General features: G+C 36.7%; 1 pseudogene; it reads left to right on the forward strand.

Moving 5' to 3' along the window:
* Nucleotides 1-752: 752 nt before the first annotated feature.
* LOC116753943 overlaps nucleotides 753-27,076 on the forward strand; it is a 58,033-nt pseudogene continuing 31,709 nt past the window's right edge.

A 27,076-nucleotide genomic window follows, 5' to 3' on the forward strand; every position in this document is an offset into this window, starting at 1 on the left:
GGCCTCACCCCAGACTTACTTATTGAATAACAATTATCTACAGTGAATGGCCTAGAATTTGTATTTTTCAAATGTTCCTATGGTGAATCTGAAGTAGTTAGCCCTGGTCTTCAGACTAGTGTTTGAGACCCAGTGTTTAAGCCATACTTACAAAAAGAACAAAAACTATTGTCTACTGAGCATCCACTATAAGGTACCAACTAGATGCTTCCAAAAGTTATCATAATGCATCTTCTTAATACAAGCACACTGTAGTGGGTTGAATAATGTCCCCTCAATATTCATGTCCTCCCAGAACCTCTGAATGTAAACATTTTAGGAAATAGAGTCTTTGCAGTTGTAATTAAATTAAAATGAGACCATACTCACTTAGGGTGGGCCCTAAATCCAATCACTGGGTTTGTAAAAGAAAGGAAGAAAACACACAGAGAAACAGACAAATACCTTGTGAAGATGGAGGCAGAGATTGGAGTAATGCAGCTACAAACCAGGGACAGTTAAGAATTGCCCAGAGCCTCCAGGAGCTAGAAGAGGCAAGCAAAGGTTTTTACAGAGCGTATTCAGAGGGAACATGGCCCTGACAAAACTTTGATTTCAGACTTCTAGCCTTGAGATCTATGAGAGAATAAATTTCTCTTGTTTTCAACCAACCCAATTTGTAGTAATTTGTTATGACAGTGCTAGGAAACTAATACAGACACAGAGGCTCAAAGAGAGAGTTTCAGCAGTCTACTGTGTCATTCAGGTAGAAAATGACCAAGCAGAGTTCCAAACCCAGTCCACTATTTCCAAAGCTCACGGACATCTGGGACAACACTGGCAGAAAGTTCCATACACCAAGACTGCGGCAGCATTTGGTCAAAGCAGGGTTCCAGATGACCTCAGCAGAATTACCTGTAAGGCCTTGCTGAAAATGCATTTTCCTTGACTCCATCTGGAGTTACTGAGTTAAAAATCTTTGCAGGTTGGGTTGAAGAACATACTTTTAACAAAGAATTCAGAAAATTGTCATTCATCGTAAAGTTCCACACCATTGACATAGAGAGTTAAAGATCTCTTAACACGACATCCATGTGCATTTTCATTCAAACATATTCTGAATGCATGAAACAAATGAATGGTGTGACTGTGACGTCGTTGTAGAAATTAACTTGGTGAAGTCAACATGTATTTTATTTCAATCCATTTTTATGTAAATCTGAGATACTAAAGATGACTCACATAACTCACATTCATGTTATTCTCCCATGTGTGAAACACTTTCACATTCACTCTACCAGTTGATTCTCACCCAAACCTTGAGGAAGAATGAGTAGGAATTACTATTTTTCCTATTTTATAGGAGAGGAGGCTGAGACTAGACACTTAGAGAAAATCACAGTCACTCTCCTGTGGTTCATTGTTTAGAGCATGACATTGTTTTCTGTGCTGACATTGCCAAAAAATTTTGGGGGAATTATGATGAAAAGAACATGGGTGGGAGAAGCGTGATCTCACTCCTTTTGCAGGAGAGCAAAGAGAAGCCTAACAGTAAAAGGATCTATTATTTTTAAAAGCACTGAAAAGACAAGAGAAAATAAGTGTGTGAGAAGCCAGAGAAAAGAATTCTGTGTTGAAAAGAACCTCAGAGAGCCCTGGGCAACATAGATACTCAGGCTATCAGATGTGAACATTTTTCAACAGAGCATATTCTGGGTAATTCATTCATTTCTAAACCCTCATATTATTTTAAGACATCGATTACTTTGGAGATTCCAAACCACTATTAACAACATTAACAGGATTGAAAATGATCACTGAACTAGATATTCCCCACCTAGATAATGAAAAAAGTGACTATTTTCTCTGAAGTATTTGCCTATGCTCTAAACATGTTTCTTCTCTTACTAAAGTACCACTTCTGGTTACTGACCTAGCAGATGCAGTTCAAAACATTTCCATTTTGTTCAAGATGCTTCTTTAGTGGCATGTCTGTTTATGGGTATGTGTGTGACTTGTCTTTTTCTTAAGTGCTTCTTAGCTTATTAAACATTGTGTGTGTTTGTATGTTTGTGTGTGCATGTGTGTATTCAGTTTTCCCATTGCTTGCAGAAAGTGAAAACTAGAAGGAAATATTCAAAGAAAAAAACACTGCCAGAAACACCTTAACTGAAAAGAAAAATGGGGGGAGTGGAGGAGAAAAAATAACAGTAGATGATGAAATGCAGGAAAGCACAAATAGCTTGCCAAGAATCTGTTTTAATTTGAATTGAAAATATATTGGGGTTATTTATTCTTTACGATCCAATGGCAACAGTTTTTAAATCAAAGGTAATTTAGAAGTGAGGAATGATAAATATTGGATCTTGTTCATCATAAAATTAATAATGGTAAAGATTTTTGGAAAAGGTGATTACAAATTACTTAGGAATCAATACTGAAGGCAAGTTATGATCCAAAACAGTTATAGATTATGGAATTTTTCCCCTTGAGAGACTACAATCAACTTAAAACTGGTCTAACAGCACTGTAACTGCCACCGACCACTTTCCAAGCTCCATCCTTCATCTAGAAGTCAGAATGAACCAAGTCACATTACACCCAATTTTAAAAAAAATTTTTACTTTAAAAAGGTGAACTATACTTGCTCTACAAGTTCTTAACAATCTCGCTATATCTGCAACCTCATCTGCCTCTGCTCCACCCTTGTTTATAATCACTCAATTCATGTTTAAAATTTGTGTTTCCTTAAACTCTGCATGCTTATTTTTATTCCCTAGTGTTTTCATTTTCTGTTCCTTCTTTTTTAGACCACTCATGTCACTGAACTCCAGTCTTTCCCCTTTTTATCACTGATGTCTCAATTCAAGTATCTTTCCTTAGAAAATCATTCCTTAGAAAGATCTTCACCAGCTCTAGATAAAGCAAGTCCCTTTATATTGCTCTCTTCCATAATAGACTATTCTATCTTCTACATAGTTATCAATATCTGATATTACCTAATTTATTGTTTACGTGTTAGCTTTTCTGTCTTCCTCTGCTAAACCTAAGTTCCTTGAGAACAAGGGCCCTGCCTTCTTCATAGCTACTTCCCAGTATGTAGTACAGTGCTTGGCACATACTAAGTTCTCAACACCTGTTGACTGAGTGATTCTAGAAAACAAATCACCATATTTAACAGCGTGGAACTAACACAGATATATGAACACAAGTACTGTTCATCTTCTTATTGGTATTGCAGTAAATATATAAATCTGTCTAGGGAAAACAATGCCATTTCTAGTGTTTACTTCTATTCTTCCCATCTAGGAATTAGAATTGTTTCCAAATTTATTCAAGTGTTCTTAGTTTTTTCCATCAATCTTTGTTGGGCTTTTAAGTGCAGAAGTCTGGTACATTCTATGTTGTCTAGTGACGTTACTGTTGAAAATGGAGATTGGTTTTTAACTGCACTATCAATGCAGCTAATAGGAAGGTTATTGTTTATCTAGCAATCACCTTGAATTCTATTTCTTCTCATAAAGGAGAAAAAGAATAGAGCTTACCTTATACATAGTACTGATTAGTTCTTTTGGTTTTGTTTGTTTGTTTTGAAAATCAAATGAAATGATGTAGGAAAGCTGTTTTATAAGCCAAAGTATTATACGAATGACAGTTTTCCATCTGTGAGTGGTGATATTTTTGTCTTCTTAACATTATTTTGACAGTATACATTTCCTATATTGTGGTAATTAATAATAGTGGTAGAGAAAAAAAAAGTTTCCCGATTACAGACCTGTGCTTATTCAGGTCTCTCAGCCTGGAAATCTTTTTCCTTCTATCAAACCTCAGTGGCTCCTCTGTGAAGCTTTCCCTGGTTGGGTCTACTTTTCATTGGACATGTACGTGCTACTCTTCACATTGCCTCTACTACACTTAGATGTATATGAGATATTGTTTGCTTCCATGCCAGCTTATAATTATATAGCCAACACTTGCATAGTACCTACTCTTTGTCATACACATCTACACATTTTACATGATTTATACTAATTCATTTAACCTTCACAAAAACCCGATGAGGTAGATGCTCTCTATTTGTCGTTTTGCAAGTGAGGAGACTGAAGCTGAGTGAATGATAATTTGCTCAAGGTCACATGTCTAGAAACTAGAAGAGGCAGAATATGTTTGTTTTTTTACCTTCCCATCTCCTTGATATAACTCAATAGAGTAATGAAACTCCATGAATACAAATCTCAGGCCATATTACCAGAAACCTAATACCCGGAATGGTGGCAGTAATGGTAATCCAGTCTATACAGGTCATTCATTCATTAATTCTTTAAAGAAATGTTTATGAGAACACACCAAGTGTTAGAGATTGCACTTCGTACCCATGATTCGAAGATGAGTTAGAATGAATCATCAACTTCATTAATTTGGTCAGGAGGGAAAAGGATAGGGAGAGATACATGGGGTGAAGAAGAATCAGGTCACATCTAAAAAATATATTTTTGCCATATTCGAGGACCATATTTACTTTTTTTAAGAAATCAACACATAACAAATGGAGAACAACCGCAATAGAAGAGAATTAAGAACCAACACATCAAAGAAATGGTCAAAACAACAGGAACCAGTTAGCCTGGAGAAGAGGGAAGTCTGAAGTGTTCTCACATGAAAAGTGGCCACAAATATCTGGATAGCTTTCAAAGGTGGAACTAGTTCCATTGGGAGAAAGACATAAGGTGAAAAATCAGTCTCAGCACAAAGCAAACTTTTTAATAGAGCTACCCCAAAATGTACTAAGCTACTTCGCTCATAGTAATTCCCTGTCACTGAAGGCTTAAACCTGAGAATGGGCCATTTACTACTCAGAGAAGTAGTAGAAAGTCTTCCTACATTAGATTAGAAAGCTGGACTCCACTAGACAGCTTGTTACTCATCTGAATCAGATTTGATTCTAATCAAAATCTTCTATGCTGTAAGGAGGATGGAAAACAGGAGATACTGTCAGAAACTGTGGAGGATCTGGGATTTACTATTTCATGGATGCTGGCAGAAAAAAAAAAAAAAAATGAGACTTCTGGATCAGAGAAAAAGCCTTTATTACTCATAGCAAAAGCAGTAGTCAGAGCTTCACGTTTGTTTGAATCAACTCCTCCATTTTCCCCAAGTCCCATGGGGGCAATGTCAAGGACCCATGATGGATGCTTGATTACAGAGGAGGAACATGGAGCTTGGGGGAAATCATCACTTTTATAGAAAATAAAAGCAAGCCTACTCACTCAAGGTTGCTCCCTGCAAACACAACACAGAGAGACGGCCCAGGTAGCCAAGGTCTTGCATTCTTGGAATACCCAGAGAGAACGTGTAGGGTCACTCAGGCCCATGGTAAATTGCCTCTCTCAACATGGGCTGCAAAACCATTGAAAATCTGGATTTCTTGGGCATGCCAAGGTCTCTGATTACCAAAGAAAGCAGGTAACGAGGAAGATATTTCAGTGACATAATTCCTATTTAAAATATTCCCCAAATAGTGAGATATAGATAAAATAACAACAGTTTCTACACCTATTGAATCCAGATGGAAGTTACATATGTCATCAACCTACTTGTCTGTATGCCAAAAGAACTAACCTATTTGGTAGAGGCTTATTTATAAGGTTTCTAATGGCAAGAAGCACCCATTTTTCAAGCTCAGAATTGCTCAAATCAGCTTTTTCCTATGCAGGAATTTTCATTAGATTGGAAAAAAAAGAAAAAACAGACTCTTACTGCTTTCGAGAAGATAAAAATGTGAGGGTAAACCGTGAGTAGATAAATCAACAGTGCCACCTAGTGGAATCATACATTTATCTGACAAATTTATATTTTCAACAACCCGACCCACTTTTTCCTTGTGTTTTTGCCAGCAAAGATGAGCTCTTTAAAAGCCTAGTTTGAAAAATATACTTTAAAAAATTAACCTATCCTTTTTTAACTTCTTGAAATTTACTTTTATGCATAAATTGTGTGCAGTGTACAATGGGAACAGTTTCTAAAACAGATCAATTATAACAGTTGCTGGTGGTAAGGATAAAATTAAGAAGTTCACAGTTCCTGAAAAATTCTGTGAAGGAAACGAAAGTTAGTGAAAGTAGAGTTTAGAGTCAAAATTATTTAAGTAGTATTTTTTAATCTAGGTCACCCTAACACTGACAAATCATAGTGCCACTGTAAATTACTATAATTATGAGTCACAAATTTTCAGGGTCTTTCTGACTTTTTAAAGTTATACAAGTTGCTTTAGAATAGAAGCTGCAAATAAGAAAAAGCATTGGAAAATTAACACTTTTACAAGCTGAAAGAATTGCACATAATTTCATCCTTTTCCCATTAAAGAAAAGGGGAAATATGTAACATTCCAGTCAATAGGCATCTTGTGGAAGACTACTGCAGGCATCACAGGACTAAAGACCACTTTTAGAATTAGATTTTCCAGTAGTTTCCAAAGTCTTGGCATCTAGGTCAAATTCCTTAAGAGAAATGGGAAGAGAGAAACAAGAATCAGGAAAATTAAAATGAATGTAAAACTCCAGTGATTCTGAATTCCTTTCTTTTTTCCTTCAAGTGAGGAAATATAACATAGTGGTTAAAATCATGAACTTTGAATTTGTAGGTGGAATCATATGAAATGGTGGGGTTTTTTTTTCATAAATCAAAAGAGGTGAAATATCCAGTTTCACAAGGCTCAACCCCATACATTAATATTCTAACCCGAAGTATACCTATACAACTTTCACTGGGCAAGTTGCTTCACCTCAGTAAACCTCAGTCACCTTATCTTTTCAGTGGGGATAGTAATACCTATCACAATGGATGGTTATGAGAAATAAATGGAGGAATTATCAGATAGTGCTTAGCTATCATCCAACTGATAGCATGAAAAGAATGATTTCCATAATTAGAAGCTATTTTATAAGATGTGTTTTTGGGTAATATGGAAGAGGAGAACTTACTTATTAGTTAATTGTCAACTATTAAAGTATCTGAATGACAAAGCCACTCTCTCTACTTGCCTCATCATCAGCCACTTTCTGTTTCTTAGTTTCTTTCTAGCACTTCTTTGTATACACATCTTCATCATTTAAATAACAGCCCTTTTAACATTTATTTTTCCAGCTAATTAGATGAGACACCATCAATATCTTTCACAAGAGCCCCCAAAGGATGAGCTGTCATTGGTAGTTGCTCCTGTTGATCTAAGTCTTCTTGGACTCAGACCTGGACGGGATAACAGATTATGCTTCTTCCAGGTTTCTACACCACTATGTGCTTTTCCCCTGTCGTCATAGCTTAGAATCTACTCTGTTTGGGAGCCCCAGATAAAGTAATGGGAATATAACTGGGAGGTAACTCGGCTCACTCACTTCTAAAAAGATGTGATAATATTTACCTTACCAAGCCCCGGGAAAATCATGTGCGGTAGCATGTGTGAAATGCCCAGCCAAAAAGCTGATATAGAACAGATGTTGATACATGACAGTTCAGAGTATCTCAGACTGCAAGTAATGAAGTCAATATTATTGCTCACGATCAGGTCATCAGAATGGAATGAAATGGATCAGAGTATGTAATACAAAATAAGGACATTTTTTTTTCATGAAACTTCTTTCAGATATACATATACACATGCAAATGTGTTCTTGGATCATGATATAAAATGCATTTGCTACCATGAGTCACAATTTAAAATTTTGAAAGCTCCCTTCTCCTTATTGTATTTCTAACTAATATAACCCATATTAAGAGATTGACTAAGCCCAGACTCATTCTATTTGAGAACTTTACAGAATGGTTCTTATCGTTTTCCATTATTATTTCAGATGTTACTTTCATTTCTCCCAAAATTCTTTACAATTGCCTTTATCACACAGAATTTTTCTCCCACATATCTATAGTATAGATACCTATAGTCCCTATAGTCTTGTTTACATATCTATAGTCCCTCTAATTTTTCAAGGGCAATCCTAAGAAATCTTAGGATTTCTTTCCCCTTTTTCAAGGTTAACAAACGGACTGATGAATTTTTTGTGTGTTAATAAGAAAAATATAAGTTGAAGGTCTATAAGTCGCCTGAAGTGATGTGATATTGTTTAGATGATTTTAGTAGAATTTTCAAACATTCCTTCATATTTAAAAATTCCATAAACATAGGGAGAAGAAATTGAGCCTGGACTTGAGAAATATGGATTCCAGACATGACTTTGCCATTCCTAAGAATATAACTTTGTGAAAGTCATTTAACCTTTCTTGGCCTAAGCTGCCCCCTCTTCAATGAGGTGGGAAGACTGCATGATTTCTTAAGTCTCTTTCAGATTTAATGTTTCTGATTTTGTTGATAATCCTACATGGCAGAAGATTAAATATGAGTGACAGTAAGGAAGAGACAGATTTAGGATCGAGACTCAGAGATTATATAGTCATTGTTTTAACTCCCACAAGATATATTATGGTATAAGGTAGATGATAAATTTGGAGAAAAGAATTAAAAGCATTTCAAACTGCTCTGCTTTGGTGAATCAAGGAGTAATTCCAAATGCCAGTTTTAATCAAGTAGGAAACCAGGGAGAAGAAATGACAACTAAGTCTTGCTTGATTTCGAGGTTTTGGTTGCACTAAATGGCTGAAGTGAATCATTTGTGTAATTATTAGTGGTTACAATTTATACAGTACAACACTAGAGTCATTGTCCTTTACTTATTTTCACAGTGTTTTTTTTCTCCAAGTTGGTAGGCAGCACATAAAGAAATAGTTTTTCAGAAAATAAAATAATTAATATATTTTTATGTTCAGACTGACCAGAAAATGATAGGTACTTAATATATGTTTGGTGAATCTAACTATTAGTTTATAGACATTGGGCACTTTTTGTATATTTTTCTGTTTTATCCTCAAACAACCCCATAGAGTATGAAACACCATGATTCCCATTTGTAAAGATGAGGAATTGAGGTTCACACATAAATAACTTGAAATTGTGTGTCTCCTACAGAATTGAAAATATTATGAGGTATATGTGGGACAAATGAAAACATACTGATGATGAACAAATGTCAGACAAATTGAGTATGAGTTCCAAAATCAGAAATGAATTGGGGCTTAGGACACATCCTAAGATTACAAACTTCTGTTGAAATTTGACAAATGGTTAAGTTCAGTTTTTTGTGTTTCTTGTTTTCTTTTAGATTTGTTTGTTTACATAGGTATAGGATCTCTGTAGTATTAATGAGGTAAGAGTTATATCATCAATCTTTTAAACATAGAAGATCCTTATTAAGTGGTTAGCATATAAACGAAATATAAAATAACTATCAGGAATTAGAGAAAATACCTGAGTTTCATATATCCTCTCTCTGAGAGTATGAACAGCAATACTCACATTTTTAGTACATTCATTGAAATCATTATCCTTTCCAGGTTTCTTAAATAAAAGCTGCTTCAGAGATAATAGTACTGGCTAGTGTTGGTCTCCTGAGTGATGTGACAGACCAAGCACACACCTGCCCTCTGTGTCTAATGCCGAGATATTCATGGGCTCATTAGTTTGCTGACAAGAGAAGGTAACTCTAAACCGCCATAGACTAGCCGCAGGTGGTACATCCATTTGGAAGACAAAGCACCTCATTTCATTTAAAAGTATCTCCGACACCGCCCTGACCATTTGAAATTACATAATTGAAAACATACTACTACTGACCACATTATCGAGTTTATTTTTTGGGTGAATTGTCTTTATATTGCTTTGGCCACCTCAGTAAATAAACAGCGACTTCAGTTCATTGTCATCGTCAATGGATTTTACATTTAACCGTCCAGTTTAGGATCTCCACAAACCATGACTTTGAAAAGCATCAATAGTATATTGATTTCAAATTGAGATGTCATATAAAATACTAGTACTCACAACCAGATGAGGGTTGCAATTATTGCTATGCTATTTCACACCAAGTGAGCGATTGACAAGAAGAATCCATGAAGAACTAATATTCTACAAAATTTCTTTCTCTAAATCACAAGGTTAAATGAAAACTCTATTTCAAACTTAAAATACTTTAATATAAAGTCTATTTGATATGATCAATGGGGTCATGGAATTATTCATATCAGAAGGAATATTTAGTCTTGATTTATAAATGTTTAGGGAAATGGGAATTAATTATGTCATTTCACATGCTTTTAAGAAGTTACCCTGACTTTTGAATATTTAGATGCTGGTTCTGGCAATAATATAGGCTTTACATTTACCGAAATGGAAATAAGTCTCCTGGAAGAGAGGCAAAGGATTACCAGACCAGGAGCCAGGCAGGATGGTCTTTGAAACAGAGGGGAAAATAGAGGAAATAGAAAGATATATTTCAGTAGTATGAACTAGTTCAGTTCAATTTCACAGGCATACTATGTGTCAGCAACTGTGCTAGATACTAGAGATTAATAACAACAATAAAAGAAAAACAGAAAAACTAGGACAGCAAAAGCGAACAGCACAATCAGCAACGTGAGGTGTCACTTCATCTTGGAGACAAGACACAGCAAAGGTGTTGGCCAATTTTGTGATTACTTTCTAATATATAATTGTTGGAGTTGAATTCCGTCCCCCACAAAATTTCAAGTCCTATATGCCAGTACCTCAGAATGAGACCTTATTTGGAAATAGGGTCATTGCGCAGATATAATTAGTTAAATTAGGATGAGGTCATACTGGAGCAGGGTTGGTCACTAATCTTACATGACCATAGAATTTATAAGAAGGGGAAATTTGGACACAGACAGGTGCACAGGGAGAAGGCCGTGTGAATATGAAGGCAGAGATCAGGGAGATGCAGCAGAAGCCAAGGAAAGCCAAAGAGCATCAGTTAAAAACCAGGAGCTAAAGAGGTAAGAAACAGATTCTCCCTCACAGCCCTCAGAAGGAACCAACCCTGCGGACAGCTTAATCTTGAACTCCTAGCCTCCAGAACCGTAAGAAAGTAAGCATCTGTTTTTGAAACCATGCCATTTGTGGTACTTTGTTACAGGCAACCTAGGGAGATAATACAATCATCAAAATATATATTAATTTTTAAGTATTAGACATTTTTTTCATGAATCTTTATGTCAGGTTGCCTTTGTTAATTTCAAAGAATTCAAGTAAGAGAGAGATGGAGAAACTGTGGTAGGAATGGGCTGCAATACCAAAAACCAAGGAACACAGATTGAAGCTCGAATGTCAGTGATTCTGATTCAAAGTCACTCAGGCTCATTTATTAATCATTCACACTCTTTTCATTTTCTCTTTTTATGTGTCCTCCCTGCCCTTTCCACTGAATCACAATTTTCACCTCAGTAGGACTTGAGGTTTCCATTACAGGACCAACCTACAGAAGATAAAGCAAGTCTACACTATGATAAATTCTTTTCCTGATTTAACAGTCCAAAATGAAAAATGCGGCTTCATAAGAAACCAAAATGAGCATTTGATGCCGCATTTTGAAATGTGCCCAAGTTTTGTCACTATCATCACTAACTTGATGGTCATAATTACCTCCCCCAGATGGCAGGAAGGTGCACAGAGCTGATATAAACATCACTTAATATTCTCAGGCAGTGAAACTTTTTAAGCATATTAGGCTTGCAGAATATAATAGATCAAAAGAAGAAAATTGCCTCAGAATTGTAGGATTAGATAGAAAGTGTCTTTCAGGAAGAATTGCTCTATTTTCAGTTTGTAAGGTGATAGATATGCATTTCTTTTTTGCAGTGCACGTGTATGGCAGAATTTCTGACAAATGACTGAATTCAAGACATCGGGTGACCATAATGATGACCCTTCAATAAAAAAATATCACTCGTGACTTCCCTGCTGGCGCAGTGGTTGAGAGTCCGCCTGCCGATGCAGGGGACACGGGTTCGTGCTCCGGTCCGGGAAGATCCCATATGCCGCGGAGCAGCTGGGTCCGTGAGCCATGGCCGCTGGGCCTGCGCATCCGGAGACTGTGCTCCGCAATGCGAGGGGCCACAGCAGTGAGAGGCCCGCCTACCGAAAAAAAAAAAAAATCACTCCACTTTCACTCCACCATGATCCGCTTCAACATGAGAATCTGAGGAATGGGACAGATGCAGTTGCTTTTACAAAGTGTTTCCCTGGATCATATTACAGCAGAGCCTGTGTTCCCAGCCCAACTTCCCTGTGCTACAGGTGAGGAAATTCAAGGACAGATTTTTGGTGTTTTTAAGTGCCTTTATCAAGTCCACCCATGTTGTTGCAACAAAGTAAGAGCATCAATTTCTTATTTCAAGTCCAATTCCTGATCAAACCACCTTCCTATCCTGTTCCCTCTAAAGTCATTGACATAAGATGCTGAAGCCATTAAAAGCAAGGATGAGTGCAGAAAGACTTCCTCATTACATATTAAAAGGATGCATTTTGCTTCCTAAATTCTGGCATTATACAGGAGATCTGCATGTGGGCTACAGATTCACCATTATCCAAGTCACCTTTACCTACAGCCTGTGCCCTAAAATCAATATATTGCAATACTCAGTTCAAGAATAAATAACCCAACTGTCATAAATATTGCCAACTTTCAAGTTATCATAATCTTCCATTTCCTGTAAAGTCTCTGACATTTTTAACTACTCTCTCTCTTTGTCTTATTCCAAAGGTTCTTTGACAATGTGAGATTAAGGAGGATAAATAGTAATAGTAACAGTAAAATGTGATGGGTCGGCCCCAATAAGACTTGACAGCCTTATGGTATAGATATATAGTGTCACTTCACTATTTTGGTCTCGTGTATGTTTGATAACCCTTGTTTCTGTCCAATTTAAGCACCTGAACCATAAAGGTGACTTGTTTTCATGTCACCCATATTTAACTGTGACATGTCACAACTCAACAAAAATTAGGATATTGTTGAAAGAGGTCTGTTTATCCTATTGTGCAAATGTTAAGCACCAGAGAATCCATCTCCTTTCAGATACCTAATTCTAGCATATTCTTTACCTAGAGATGCTCCGAAGATAACATAAAGGATTGGCACACTGCAGAACTATTGACCACGAACTATAGATGGTAAGCAATATGTTTTCTGATAATGTATTTTCATTTATCATCTCATTAAAGAATTAGTGAAGGCCATTTTCCATGCATGGCAGAAAAAAGTAGGCTGTGGTGTGTTCAGTGGGAATTAATGACAGTGGTGAAATCTAGCAAAGGAGGCAGGGAGGCACAAAGGAGTTAAGCTGAAAAAAATTTAGGAAAAAAGTCTACAGGCATCCAGAACTTGTGGAGAAATAGAGAGAGGTAGAGTTCAAGAACTGTGGATTGACTTGCCATCTTTTAATCAGAAAAGTAAGAGGAGTCAAAAATAAGAAGAATTTTGAGTTAGATTGAATTAGAGTCTGAATGGAAACGGAGCTAAAAAGAGTATGGTTAGAGAGAGTTCACAGAAAGTTAATTAAAGTTCTAGGTCAACTCTGCCCTGCTGCAGTTCACTTTCAGATGCCCAGAGACTGGGAAAAACCACAAGTCAGAAGCACCGAGTCTCTAATTAAGACAGTGTAGATTAAATTAAAACTATATCAACATCTCTCTTTTTAGTACATTACTAGTCACCATTCAGATTTTAAACACCAGTATATTTATTTCTGACAACCAGACCTCCTGTGCATTACTTGCCGCTGTAGGAAAGGTGCATCTCTCTGAGACCCAGCCCTGGACATTGCATGAACCTATCCTCATGGTCTCTCTCTGCTCTGATCATACTGGTCAGCCATCTCAGTGTTCAGGCTTTCTGCATCATTTGATCAATGTTGTATCACTGCTAGGAAAAAGGTATACAACTGGGTGGAGATGTACTTTCAATATTCTCTGCAGGAAAAGTGATTCACCAATCAGCAAACAAGACAAAAATACCTTTTCCATTGGGAATACTTCTGATGAGGCACCATTAACAATCCAGTTTCAGCTGCCTCACCCCCTTGTGTTTATTTTTTTTAATTCCATTGGATTTGGGCGGGGGCGGGGGGGAATGTATGTACCATGATAGAAAACAGTAAAAATAAAATCGAGTGTTTGATAGTGTTCCCAGCAGTTCTGCTATCCTGAAAAGGACTCATCACTTTTGTTATCTTTCAATCAGGAATAACCAGAATCTAATCATGAGGAAACATCAGACAAACCCAAACTGAGAAAAATTCTATTAAGTAACTGGCCTGGATTCTTGAAAAATGTCAGTGTCATGAAAGGCAATGAAAGACTAAGGGACTTTTCCAGGTTGAAGGAGAATAAGGAGACTTGACAAGTAAATGTAAATAATATGTGATCCAACACCCTACCCTCTCTGGGAAAAAAAAGTGCCATGAAGGACATTCCTGGGGCAAAATCAGAATATGATTCATAGAATGAAGTATCGATGTTAAATTATTTACATTGGACAACTTTACAGTGGTCACATACGAGAATATCCTTGTTCCTAGGAAAGACGTATGAAAATATTAAGGGACAAAAGTCCATTTTGTATGTAAACTATTCTCAGATGTGTCTTCTTTAAATAGTTAAGTCGTTTTGAAACTCTTGAATTTAGGATAATTTAATTAAAATTATGAGATGCACCTCTTTTTTGTTATACATTTGAAGTACATTGTTTTATTTTTAACCTTTTATTTTAAAGAATATTAAACTTCCCGAAGAGTTACAAGAATAATACAAGGATCTCCTGTACCTCCTCTGCACAGAGATATTCATGGTTAACATTTTGCCACATCTTTTGTCATCCTCTCTGTCAGTTATATATATGTATATGTGTACGCATATATATATATAATGAATACATACCTGGGAGAACACCTACTTTAAAGACAATGCTCAACTCCCTTCTTTTGAACCTGTTGAAAACATTTTAAAAAAACATAAAATAAATTGCATACAGTTATTGGCCCACTGAGAATATGGAAGACATATGATCCCAATAAATATCTATCTGTTTGCTATGTAATCTGCATCAACATTTAAATTAGAAGAGAAAATTGTATTGATAACTGCATTTGCATGGTCAATTATACTTGCTTCACTAAAGTGAATATCACTGAAGTTGTTAAGAGAAAACAAAACAAAACAAAACCAGAGCTATAATGATAAAGCTGTTCATAACTCCTTCCAGATGGGTAAAATATTCACTGTTAGGTGCCTCAGGTGCCCTTTCTTTGGGAAATAAAGAGAAAAACTGATAAAAGGATTGTCCATACTCAGCAGTGTCCAAATGTTGATGATCATGTCGTTTCTAACTAAATCTTTTTTTTTTTTTTCTGTTTTTCATATCCTGCTTTGAATCATCCCATTGGAACCCAGCTGAGCTCAGTCAGGCTTGCAAGGTTTAATGTGCCTGCTAGGCAGGCTTAACTATTTCTTATATGCTTAGAGGATACTGAAAAGGTTACTGTATTAAAATTGTTGATGTATATGAATTAAGACCATCCTTTCTCAGGTGTTAGCCAGCATGTGATATTTCTGAAGATGAGGCGGCGCTCTGGCAATAATTATAAATACTGAAGCTGTCGTTCATCTAAGCTCTCTGTCAAGTACATTGCCTGAATGAATTACCTAATGAATTTTACTGATGAGTACCTCAAATAGTGATATGTTTTCTAGTTAAGAAAAACTTATAAGACAAAAACAGATCCATGTTTTAACTACTAAAATCTAAGATATTATTTTTTACTAACAGTTAAATCATCAAAGTAGAAGTTAAATCAAATCTACCATCTCTGACTACTTGTTAAAATCTAATTCTGTGGGCTTCCCTGGTGGTGCAGTGGTTAAGAATACCCTGCCAATGCAGGGGACCTGAGTTCGAGCCCTGGTCCAGGAAGATCCCACATGCCGCAGAGCAACTAAGCCCGCGTGCCACAACTACTGAGCTTGCACTCTACAGCCTGTGAGCCACAACTACTGAAGCCCACGTGCCACAACTACTGAAACCCACACACCTAGAGCCCGTGCTCCGCAACAAGAGAAGCCACCACAATGAGAAGCCTGTACACTGCAATGAAGAGTAGCCCCCACTCGCCACAACTAGCGAAAGCCCATGTGCAGCAACGAAGACCCAACACAGCCAAAAATAAATAAAATAAAATAAATAAATGTATAAAAAAAATTCTAACTCTGTACTGCCTTTTCCTTTCCTCTTACCAAAGAGGTCATGACTGTTTATCAAACGGTGATATTCTTACTCCTAAAAGTAACAATGCTGGGCCATGGGGCAGTCAAACATTTAGAAGAATGTGTCATTTTTCTCAATTTACAATGTAAAGAAATCCAAAACAAAATTTTAAAAAGAAAAAAATCAATAAAGAGTGAGATGCAAAATATGTATACATTTTTACACTTTTTTTTACACATGATAACTCTTCTACTCTAGAGTTCATTGGTCACAAACAATAAAGTTCAATTCTAGCTAATTTCAGCAAAAAAAAGGAACCTACAGAATAAGATGTAGTAACTCACAGAATTGAGAGAAGAAAGGAGATGAGGGAGAGAGGGGCCTAAAGAGACAAGTGAGAACCAGAACTCTGAATAATAGAAATTAATTTTCCCTCCGGTACCCTTTTATCTGAATGACAAAGCTGAGCTGATTTAGGGTAGAAAGAAAAGATAATGGGGACAGGTTGGCTACCCTCAATAAAAAGACAGTAGGTCAGTGAGGAGTGAGACTTATTCTACTAAGTTCAAAAGGAAGAACAGGGTTTCCCTGGTGGCGCAGTGGTTTAGAGTCCACCTGCCACTGCAGGGGACGTGGGTTCGTGCCCCATTCCGTGCCCCGGTCCAGGAAGATCTCACATGCCGCGGAGCGGCTAGGCCCGTGAGCCATGGCTGCTGAGCCTGTGTGTCCGGAGCCTGTGCTCTGCAACGGGAGAGGCCACAACAGTGAGAGGCCCGCGTACCGCAAAAAAAAAAAAAAAAAAGGAAGAACTAAGGAATAGAATTTTTATAAATTAATAAATTAAATGTATTAATTTAATAAAATTTTATTATAATTTAATTTTATCATGAATTACCATAATTTATAATAGTATAAATAACTATATTATTATTTAATTTACTGTAAATTAAATTTTTATAGATTTATAGTAATTTTATAAATAAAATTACAATAAGGCAGGTTTCAGCTCAGTAACAATTAGAACCACTCTGAAGAGGGGTCAAAACACCCTTCATAGATGTGTCCAAAGAGCAACTGGTTGGCCACCATGTGGTCAGGCATTTGATTAAGTTAATTTCCAACTTGAGTGAAAGTTTACCAGGTAACTTCCAAGATCCTTTTCAATTTAAGATTCTGCGATTTCCTCTTGATGGTAATATAATCTTCTGTCTCAAAAAATGTTTTGCACAGGAAATTACATCTAAAGCCCAGTGTAGCCTCTTTAGAAACAGTTGTAGAGTGTCTGTTATTTCAAAAGATATTATGTTGACGTTCAAAAACCTACTAATAATGTTCAAAATGCCCAAATTAATCTAGAATTTATCCTTTTAAAACCAGAAGCAGGGCATATCTCATTAGCATGTCTTTTTCATCTAACTCTTCTGCTTGTTAATATGAATCTCCAACTTGCAGAAAATCTGGGTACAGAGCCCTGAAACTATGGACTTGGATTATGTTAAAACTATATAGTGATCATATATCATCACAATAAAGCTCTGATAATATGGATATTTTCTAATCAAACGATTTTTGCATATAACCTGATGGATTCTCAGAAGTAGTTTTAATATAGGTCTGCCCCCTTTCTGAAAAACTGTTTATAATTCCACCCTTTTACAGGTATTTGATATGCAATTCTACTGAGAAATTACAGAACCATCAAAAAGCACCTGAACTTGTGTCAGGCAAAATAAATATAAGCATTTCTTATTTGTAGCTCAATGGTTTACATTATTTACAACAAAAACCTTCAACTGTTTGTGCCTTACACACACACACACACACACACAATACACACCACAATGTAATATACTGTGATTAAACTTGAGTTTTTACTGAATATCAAATAGAAATCTAGTTAAATGATAGCATAAAGTTAATGAAGATTTGCCCCAAGAACTCAAAGTGTCTAGAGAATTGGTAGAAATAAAACTAACAAATTAATTGAAAATGAAAAGCAATGTTGACCTTAATGTTTTTATTTTAAAAGAAAAACATAGCCAGGTTGGTAGAAATAATGCAAGGAGGAAAGGGTATAAAATCCGTTAGAAAATTTCCCAAAGGAGGTGGCAAGATTTCTTTGAAAAACTAAACTTCCAGCAGAGTATGGGATATTATCTTTATTTTTAGTTCAAAATCTGTTATGAAGAAAGAGTTCCAGGGAAGAGAAGTATAAATGGCAGCACCAGACCTCCAAAATGCTGCAGACTTCTAACACCTCCAGGGACTGCAGTTGTCTCCTTCGCCTACAGTTTTCAATCATTCTTGCAGCCCCAGCCATCAGCCATCTGAGGACACCCCATCAATATAACCGATAACAAACCCAATCTGTGTACTGAAGGGAAGTTAATAGGGAACATATTCAAAATACCATTTATCCCAGAAGACACACTGACATCCTAGAATTAAGAAATATGGTTTCTTCCCACATTCCATCCATTGTGAATAATTGTTGACTCCTTTGGAGTTTAGCTTTTTGATTGCAATTTGAATGATGAATTAACAGAAACTATAAGAAAGCATCTCGAGGTTGTGCAGGTGAATGAAGCACGGTAACATGTTACTCAAATCAATCCAACCTGTTATTAATACTTTTATCCCTGTATGTTCTCTCTGAATAGATAATAATAGTTATAATGTTCACTATATATTATAACAACATATTACATTTAATATAATGTATATTAATATAAAATATATTCATAAAACTGAATATTAGTATTATATTGATGCCCTATTCTTTTTTTAAAGATTTTTTTTGATGTGGACCATTTTTTTAAAGTCTTTATTGAAGTTATTACAATATTGCTTCTATTTTTGGTTTTGGCTTTTGGCCGCAAGGCATGTGGGATCTTAGTTCCCTGACCAGGGTTCAAACTCGCACCCTCTGCATTGGAAGGCGAAGTCTTAACCACTGGACCTCCAGGGAAGTCCCACTGATGCCTTATTCTGATATCTTTATTATTCCATAGCTTTGAGAAACTGAAATTAAAACAGGGTACAGAAAAGTATTTTGAAAAGAAAGCAAAACAACCTTGTGTCTTTCTATCTTAGATCACTACTTCACTATGAAAAACACTGATGGATTGGAACATAAAATATTATATTCATTTTGTGCTATTACTCATATAGTTGATAATAAAATAATGCAGTGAGCCAAGCATGGTGAGCCACAGAGAGAAGTTAAGAACATGGACTCTGGAGCCAGATTAACTAGATTTAAATCCTGGATTTAATTAGCATTGAGTTGTTTACTTCTAAGTAAGTTTTGGCAAGTTACTTACTTCAAGTGTCCATTCTGTAAAAATGGAATGCTAATGGTAGTTACAATGCGAGGATTATTATAAAATTACAATAAGTAAATACATGCAATGCACTTAAAAACACACCAAATATGTTACAATGGTAAAAAAAAAAAGTTTGCTTTTAAATTGTATGTCTGCACACATACTCAGACACAAACATGCTCTTTCCCAAACTTATGTACACAATTTTCAAATAAAAGTGCCATGGGGATTATTTGGAAACAAAGAGTTATTGTGAAAAGACCTTCTGGAAGCAGAGGCTTGGGGTTCATTTCCCAGCATCAGCAGCAACCATTGTGCTGCAATTTGTGGTGGTTTGTTTGTTTGTTTGTGGTTTTTTTTGCAGTACGCGGGCCTCTCACTGTTGTGGCCTCTCCAGTTGCGGAGCACAGGCTCTGGACGCGCAGGCTCAGAGGCCATAGCTCACCGGCCCAGCCGCTCCGCAGCATGTGGGATCTTCCCAGACCAGGGCACGAACCCGTGTCCCCTACATCGGCAGGAGGACTCTCAACCACTGCGCCACCAGGGAAGCCCTGCAATTTGTGTTTTTTTGATACTCTGTTTTCCCAACATTTTTCCAGCTAATCTCTCTCTGTTCCAGAAATAAAGTATTTATAAGCTTCATAGATTACAAGTAAATCTCTTAGATATACTCTAGATTCTGTATTGTACTCTTAATCAGAGCAGTTTTTAAAATATGTCTATTTTAAATACTATAGGAGTAGGGTAATGCTTTAAGAATTTATTATTTAATGCAATTGTAGAAGTTTCATTTTAAAAATCCATACAGGAAATAATGAAGGAGGAACATTGAAATTTTGGCATATTAATCTGTAGATCAAACTGAATTAGAGTTTGAACTCTTAGAATATATCAAGGCTGCAGTCATTAGAAGTCTCTGTGCTGAAATATAAAAATAAGAGAACATTTGGAGATTTTTCCCTCCTACTTTTTGAATCTAGATTAAAGATGTTAATGTAATGGGGGAGAAAAATCCACCTGTGACTACTGTTAAATGTCAATATTTCCCAGTATTCTTCCCATTTCCATTGCTTCTCCTCCTACATACATGTATTTTCACGTATGTCTTCACACACAAGCACACAAAGCTACTGGTGTTAGGGCACATATTATATTGAGAAAATATCAGATCTGTTGAATTTAAAGATACAGCCCAGGGGAAATTTAGGTTTTCTTCAGGAACACACTTCTCTTTCTGGCTTTCATTTTCTCAAAGATATTTAATATATTGAAGAGATATTTAAACATTTAATATGTTGAAACTATAATGAAGAGCATTTCCTATGAGAAAAGGGAGAGGAAAGGTGAGAAAAAAGAATGGCTGGAAAAAGCAGCAGGGCTGAAATGCGTAGAGATGAGGAAAAGATGGAGGTTTGTGTGTCCTATGACCAACAATGATCTGTGCCCTACACTCTGTATCCCCCCTCTAATAAGGAGCGACAGCAATGCATCTGATCCTGGGGTATATGGACTACTCACCTTCCCAAGACTTCTGTTCCCCTTGGGGTACAGAAGCAGCAGAATGATGGTCCTGCCAATGCCCTCCGCAGAACAGCAAAGTATGATGCAAAAAATCTTGGCTCTCTGTGCACTGATGCCAAACAGAAATACGGAGACAGAGTTTTGGAGAAAAAGAAAGAATAACTTTATTTTTTGCCAGGCTAAGAGAGAACACAGTAGACTAGCGCCCTTGTGCCTCCCTTTGAGAGGGTAGTGAGAAGTTTTATTGTAATGGTTCAAAGTGGGCGTGATCAGCTCGTGGACATTTTTCTGATTAGTTGGCGTGAGGTAAGTGGGAGTTAACATCATCAACCTTCTGGTTCCAGCTGGTCTGGGGTCTCCATGCTTGTGGGTAGCATAGAATCATTAATTGTTAACTTCTCCTGCCTGGAGGGGGGTTTTAGCTTCTGCAAAATAGCTCAAAGATATTGTTGTATGTAGGCATTAATGGGGCACCGGACCTTGCCCTAAGGCTGAACTATTGTTTTTCTTCATTTTGTTTCTCCCTTGTTTGTATCCCCTCCCTTCCCTAATTAAGAACTGTTTAAACCTGCCCGTTGGAACGTAGGGAAGGTCGTGGAGGCTGGATGAAGGCTATTTTCTGTAATCAAAGAAATGAGGGACACAGAGAGGCTTTGTGCCCAGGAGCCCCACAGGGCCCTGCTCAGTATCAAGTAGGCTCCTCAAAGTGGGCCCTGTAAGAATAAGAAACCACCCATAAGAGATCTCCTCTGTGCTTTGGCACTGTTTGAGTCATGAGATTATTTTATCTCACTCTATGGGACAGAAGCCACAAGAAAGATTTCCTTTTAGTGTCATCTGGAAGGGCCTAAAAGCAAACATGCCCCAGTAGCAATGAGCACATCTGGTACTCAGATCTTGGTTTTAATAGCATTCTCCAATAAAAGGAATCAGCTGATCCCAGGATGGGGGCCGAAAGTAGACAAGATGAACCTGGAGAATCTGTAGTTCCATAAAGAAAGTGGTCAAAAATACACCCACAACTCTGGGGGTTTTTCAAAAGGACATAGGAGATGATTGAAGGAGCTCCTAATAGACAAAACTGGGATAATTCCAACAATGGAATAAATAAGGTAGAACGGGATTATAACCCAAAGGATAAAGCAAATTTACAAATAATCAGAGTTATTAGGATAAATGCTTGGGTAAATAAATGGGGTTGAATCAACAAATATTCCACACAGAAGAATTCCAAATAACTTATGTAGATACTCGTCTCTCAAGGAGCTGGAAGACAACTCTGACTCCTTACTTGTGAGCTGTGTATAGTGACCTCCTTTCAAACAGCATAGTAAGAAAAGAGACAACAAGAAAAGGTAAACTTACAGTGGAGAAAACAGACACTACATCAAGTCAGGTGATCAAGGTTAACATCAACGGTGATAAATTATATTGGTACCAATGTGACCAGAAAGGCAATTTGGTATTCTTCCCCAAAATGCATTGTCCCAGCCTAATCATGAGAAAAACATTATACAAATTGCAGCTGAGGGACATTCTACAAAATACCTCACCAGTACTACCCAAAATTGTCAAAGTCATCAAAAACAAGTCTGAGAAAGTCACAGTCAAGGGGAGCTTAAGGAGACATGAGGACTAAGTGTGATATATCCTGAATGGGACCCTGGGACAGAAAAGAGTATTAGGCAGAAACCAAGGAAATCTGAATAGGGTATGGACTTTAGTTAATAATGACGTATCAAATTGGTTCATTAATTGTAACAAATGCACCATGCTAACACATAAGATGTTAATAATAGGGGAAAACAAATGTGAGGTATGGAGTACTCTCTGTACTCTCTTCACAATAATTCTGTAAGTGTACAACTGTTCTAAAATAAAAAGTTACTTTAAAAATTATATATAGGTATATAGGCCCAATGTGTATATACGTATGTATGTGTATGAAGGCCCCATGTACCTTTCCAGCCTCATATCATTCCAGCTCCTCTCTGTAAACAACATACCCCCAAAACACCAAACAAACTTCTAACAGTTCCTCCAGTAAAAGTATACACACATACACACACCTTTCCACCTTGTTAACTTGTTCAACCCTCAGCCCAGGGGTCCATATACTCCAAGAAGATTTCCTTGAATTTATGGGAATTTAAAGTGATTCCTTAGCATCCTATGCCCTTGAACAAGAAATTATGTTTTTGTTTATCTCTCCCACTATTCTGAAAGTGCTATTCATTTTTGTACCCCTGAAATTAAAAATAAGGTCTGACACATAATAGACTGTCAAGAGATACTTAATAAACTGACCTGAATGGAATTGGCCAGCAGTTTTTTTCTGGAAGAAGCAGACTTAGACAGAGGTTCTATTTTTCCGAAAAGAGAATGAATCCATTTGGAGACTGAGAGTCAAAGTAATTCAAAGCAGTAGCAGCAAATGTCCCTGACAAATCTGACTTTATTATTAAAAGGCCTTACCATCTACAACTAAATGCTCTTATTATTGCTTTTTAAAAGACAAGTATTACTATTCTAAAACTAAAAATGAGAAACAGTTTCAATAAGGAATCATTTCAAGGTAACTCAGAAACGATTCTGATATTCTCCTCTCTTTTAAAATGTTAACATTTCTAAAACATAAATTATAATTATGTACAAAAATAATATAAATGCCGATTCCTAAGATATTTAGTCTATTTTGACTATAGAATGTATGGATTTATACTTTTAAACGTTATTATTTTACTTTTTTTTTTTTTTTGCAGTACGCGGGCCTCTCACTGTTGTGGCCTCTCCCGTTGCGGAGCACAGGCTCCAGACGCGCAGGCCCAGCGGCCATGGCTCACGGGTCCAGCCGCTCCGTGGCACGTGGGATCCTCCCAGACCAGGGCACGAACCCGTGTCCCCTGCATTGGCAGGTGGACTCTCAACCACTGCGCCACCAGGGAAGCCCTATTATTTTACTTTTGAATCCAAATATTGTAGAATGTCCTGATCTATTTGTCCTTAGCACAATTTTTTCCCATACTTTTTATTTGTTTCCAGAAAAGGGAGAAAAATGTGCCCTGTTCCAACATGCTAAATAAAAGTTTAAGACCCTATTAACTTCAGGCTTATGTAATGTTAGCGCATTTCTATTTTATTTTCCAATATACTTTGGATTAAATATTAATTGTGAGGAAAAGTTACCAATGTAATATAAAATATAGCTTTTTAAAATAAAAGCATTAACAATGACTAAAGAAAGCTGGATATTGTGCCAAAAAGAGATTTTAATACCAGTGTCATGGTCACAGAAGCCTACTGTTTAAAAATTAATTTTTAGTTTGAAAGCATTACTGGCAGCACCAAGAGTGCACAGAACATATTCTCTCATTACCAGAGCCACTCCTTGGAGCATAAATGCCAAATGCTCCAAGATAAGGGCAAAGAATACTTTGAATCCTACAAGAAATGTGACAAATAAAGAAGTATGTCCAGTTGTCTCCAAATAATATTTTCTTAAGCAAAAATGTTTATGAAAACAAAAAATGAACTGAACACTTACTTGTCCTGTAAAGAAGCACGATGTCTTGAGCTTCTTTTTCTGGTACTTGCATTTGAATAAATCTTTAATGGGAGGGATAAAGAAATAACCTTAGAATAATCATCTCTCAAACCATTCATGCCTTCATTCAACACTAACTAAGTAGTTGAGTCAACCAGGGATCACTGGGCGATGCACACAAAGCACAGTCATTAGCCTCTAAGAGCCCTTACTTTAATGAGACACCAGTCAAGAAGACATCAGAACTCAGCTATACATTAATCCTCCCCTTATCCATGATTTTGATTTCTGAAACTGGTCAACTGTGGTCCAAAAATATTAAATGGAGAATTCCAGAAATAATTCATAAGTTTTTGGGGGTTTTTTTTCTGGTACGCGGGCCTCTCACAGCTGTGGCCTCTCCCGTTGCAGAGCACAGGCTCCAAACGCGCAGGCCCAGCGGCCATGGCTCACAGACCCAGCGCTCTACAGCATGTGGGATCCTCCCGGGCTGGGGCACGAACCCGTGTCCCCTCCATTGGCAGGCGGACTCTCAACCACTGCGCCACCAGGGAAGCCCCATAAGTTTTAAATTTTATGCTATTCCGAGTAGTGTGATGAAAGCTCACACTCTCCCAAATCCTTCCCAACCAGGATATGAACCATTCCTTTGTCCAGCATATCCCACCTTTAGTTACTTAGTAGCCGTCTCCATTATCAGATCAACTGTCACCCTATGACAGCACTTGTGTTCAAGTCACCGTTACTTTACTTCATAACAGTGTCAAAGTGCAAGAGTAGTGATACTGGCAATTTGAATATGCCAAAGACAAGGCATAAAAAGCTTCCTTTAAGTGAAAAGGTAAGAGTTCTCAATAAGGAAAAAAAAATTGTATACTGAGGTTGCTAAGATCTACAGTAAGAACAAATCTTTTATCCATGAAATTGTGAAAGAGAAAGAAATTTGTGCTAGTTTTGCTGTCACACCTCAAACTGCAAAAGTTATGGCCACAGTCATGATAAGTGCTTAGTCAATATAGAAAAGGCATTAAATTTATACAATAAGATATTTTTGGAGAGAGGGAGAGACCACATTCACATAACTTTTGTCACAGTATATTGTTATAATTGTTCTACTGTATTATTGTTAATCTCTTACTGTGCCTAACTTATAAATTAAACTTTATCATATATATATATATACATAAATCATATATATGTGAAAAAAACATATATAGAGAGTTTGGTACTATCCCCAGTTTCAGGCATCCACTGGGGGTCTTGCAAGTATCACCTGCAGATAAAGGGGAACTATTGTTGACAAAGCAAGCTGCAGAGCCAGTTCAGATGACCCTCTACAGAGGTTGTGGTTTATCACAGAGATTTGACTCATAGTGTATACGTAAATATAAAGCATTTAGCATTCCCACCAAATATATGAAGTAGTGCCTAAAAAGTATCTGAGATATACTTTCCTAAGAAAAAATTGTAAAAAGCTTTGAAATTTAGTGGTTGTTCTAGATAGCTTATTCATCCAAGTTGTCATCATCTTTGTTTGTTTCTGAATAGGCTATTTTACTACTCTGAACAGATAGAAGTTAAGTTATTGTAAACTGATACTGATGTAAATAATTCCTATCCATATAAATGCAAATTATGTCCAGTGAAATGCAATTGATTATGGCCCTATAGATATTCAAGAACTCTGCCAGTTTGCATCCATTTGTAAATTTGTTTCAGCTTTCCTTATCTGACTATTAATGTGGGGCTGTCTGAGTTATCTTTTGAACCACTGGTTTCCTCATTAACTAATAAGTCAAATAAATTATTTGACATGTGTTCATTTTATATCTGTAGGAGAGTCATGATTTTATCCCTTTTAAAAGAAAATTATCCTTCAACAAGTGAATAAAGGAACTTAAATCAGGGTATTTCTGTCTACTGATGTTACTTATATTTTAAGAGTGTGATTCAGAACCTGCATGGGCTTCATATGCTGTTATTGATGGTGCTTTTCAGCATTTGCTCCTTCAGAAACTGAGAATGATGAGCTGAAGTCATGGATTCCAGGAGAAGCATGCCCCAGCAAGAAGAAAAATGTGAAAAAAACACCACATGGTAAATATTTAGAAAGACAGTCCATGATTACTGGCAACATTTATCCTGACTAAAGTGACCAAGAAGTGCGTACACCCTGAAGGATGTGACGCATTCTTTTCCAATCACTCTGCGAGGCTGTGTCCCATGTTCATAACTCACAGAGTCATTTAAGGTATCTCTGTTTGTTTTCAGAGCAATAACACTTTCTCAAATAAATTAAAAGTCTGGCTGATTAAACTAAATCCTTCTGTATCTTAAAAATAAACGCAATCTGAAAATGGAAAGAAATATGGGCTTTGTATGTTTCTTGGGTTAACTGAAATGCACTAATTTGCCAGCTTGTTCTGCAATATGGTTCAAAATAGTTATAGATATGTGTCAATACAGAGATCTATGCAACAGGAATTTTAAAATGGAAGTTTCAGAATATACATTAACAAGCAATTTCCAAAGTGGTCTAGATG

This window comes from Phocoena sinus, chromosome 5 (genome assembly GCF_008692025.1).
Source record: "Phocoena sinus isolate mPhoSin1 chromosome 5, mPhoSin1.pri, whole genome shotgun sequence".
Classification (NCBI taxonomy): domain Eukaryota; kingdom Metazoa; phylum Chordata; class Mammalia; order Artiodactyla; family Phocoenidae; genus Phocoena; species Phocoena sinus.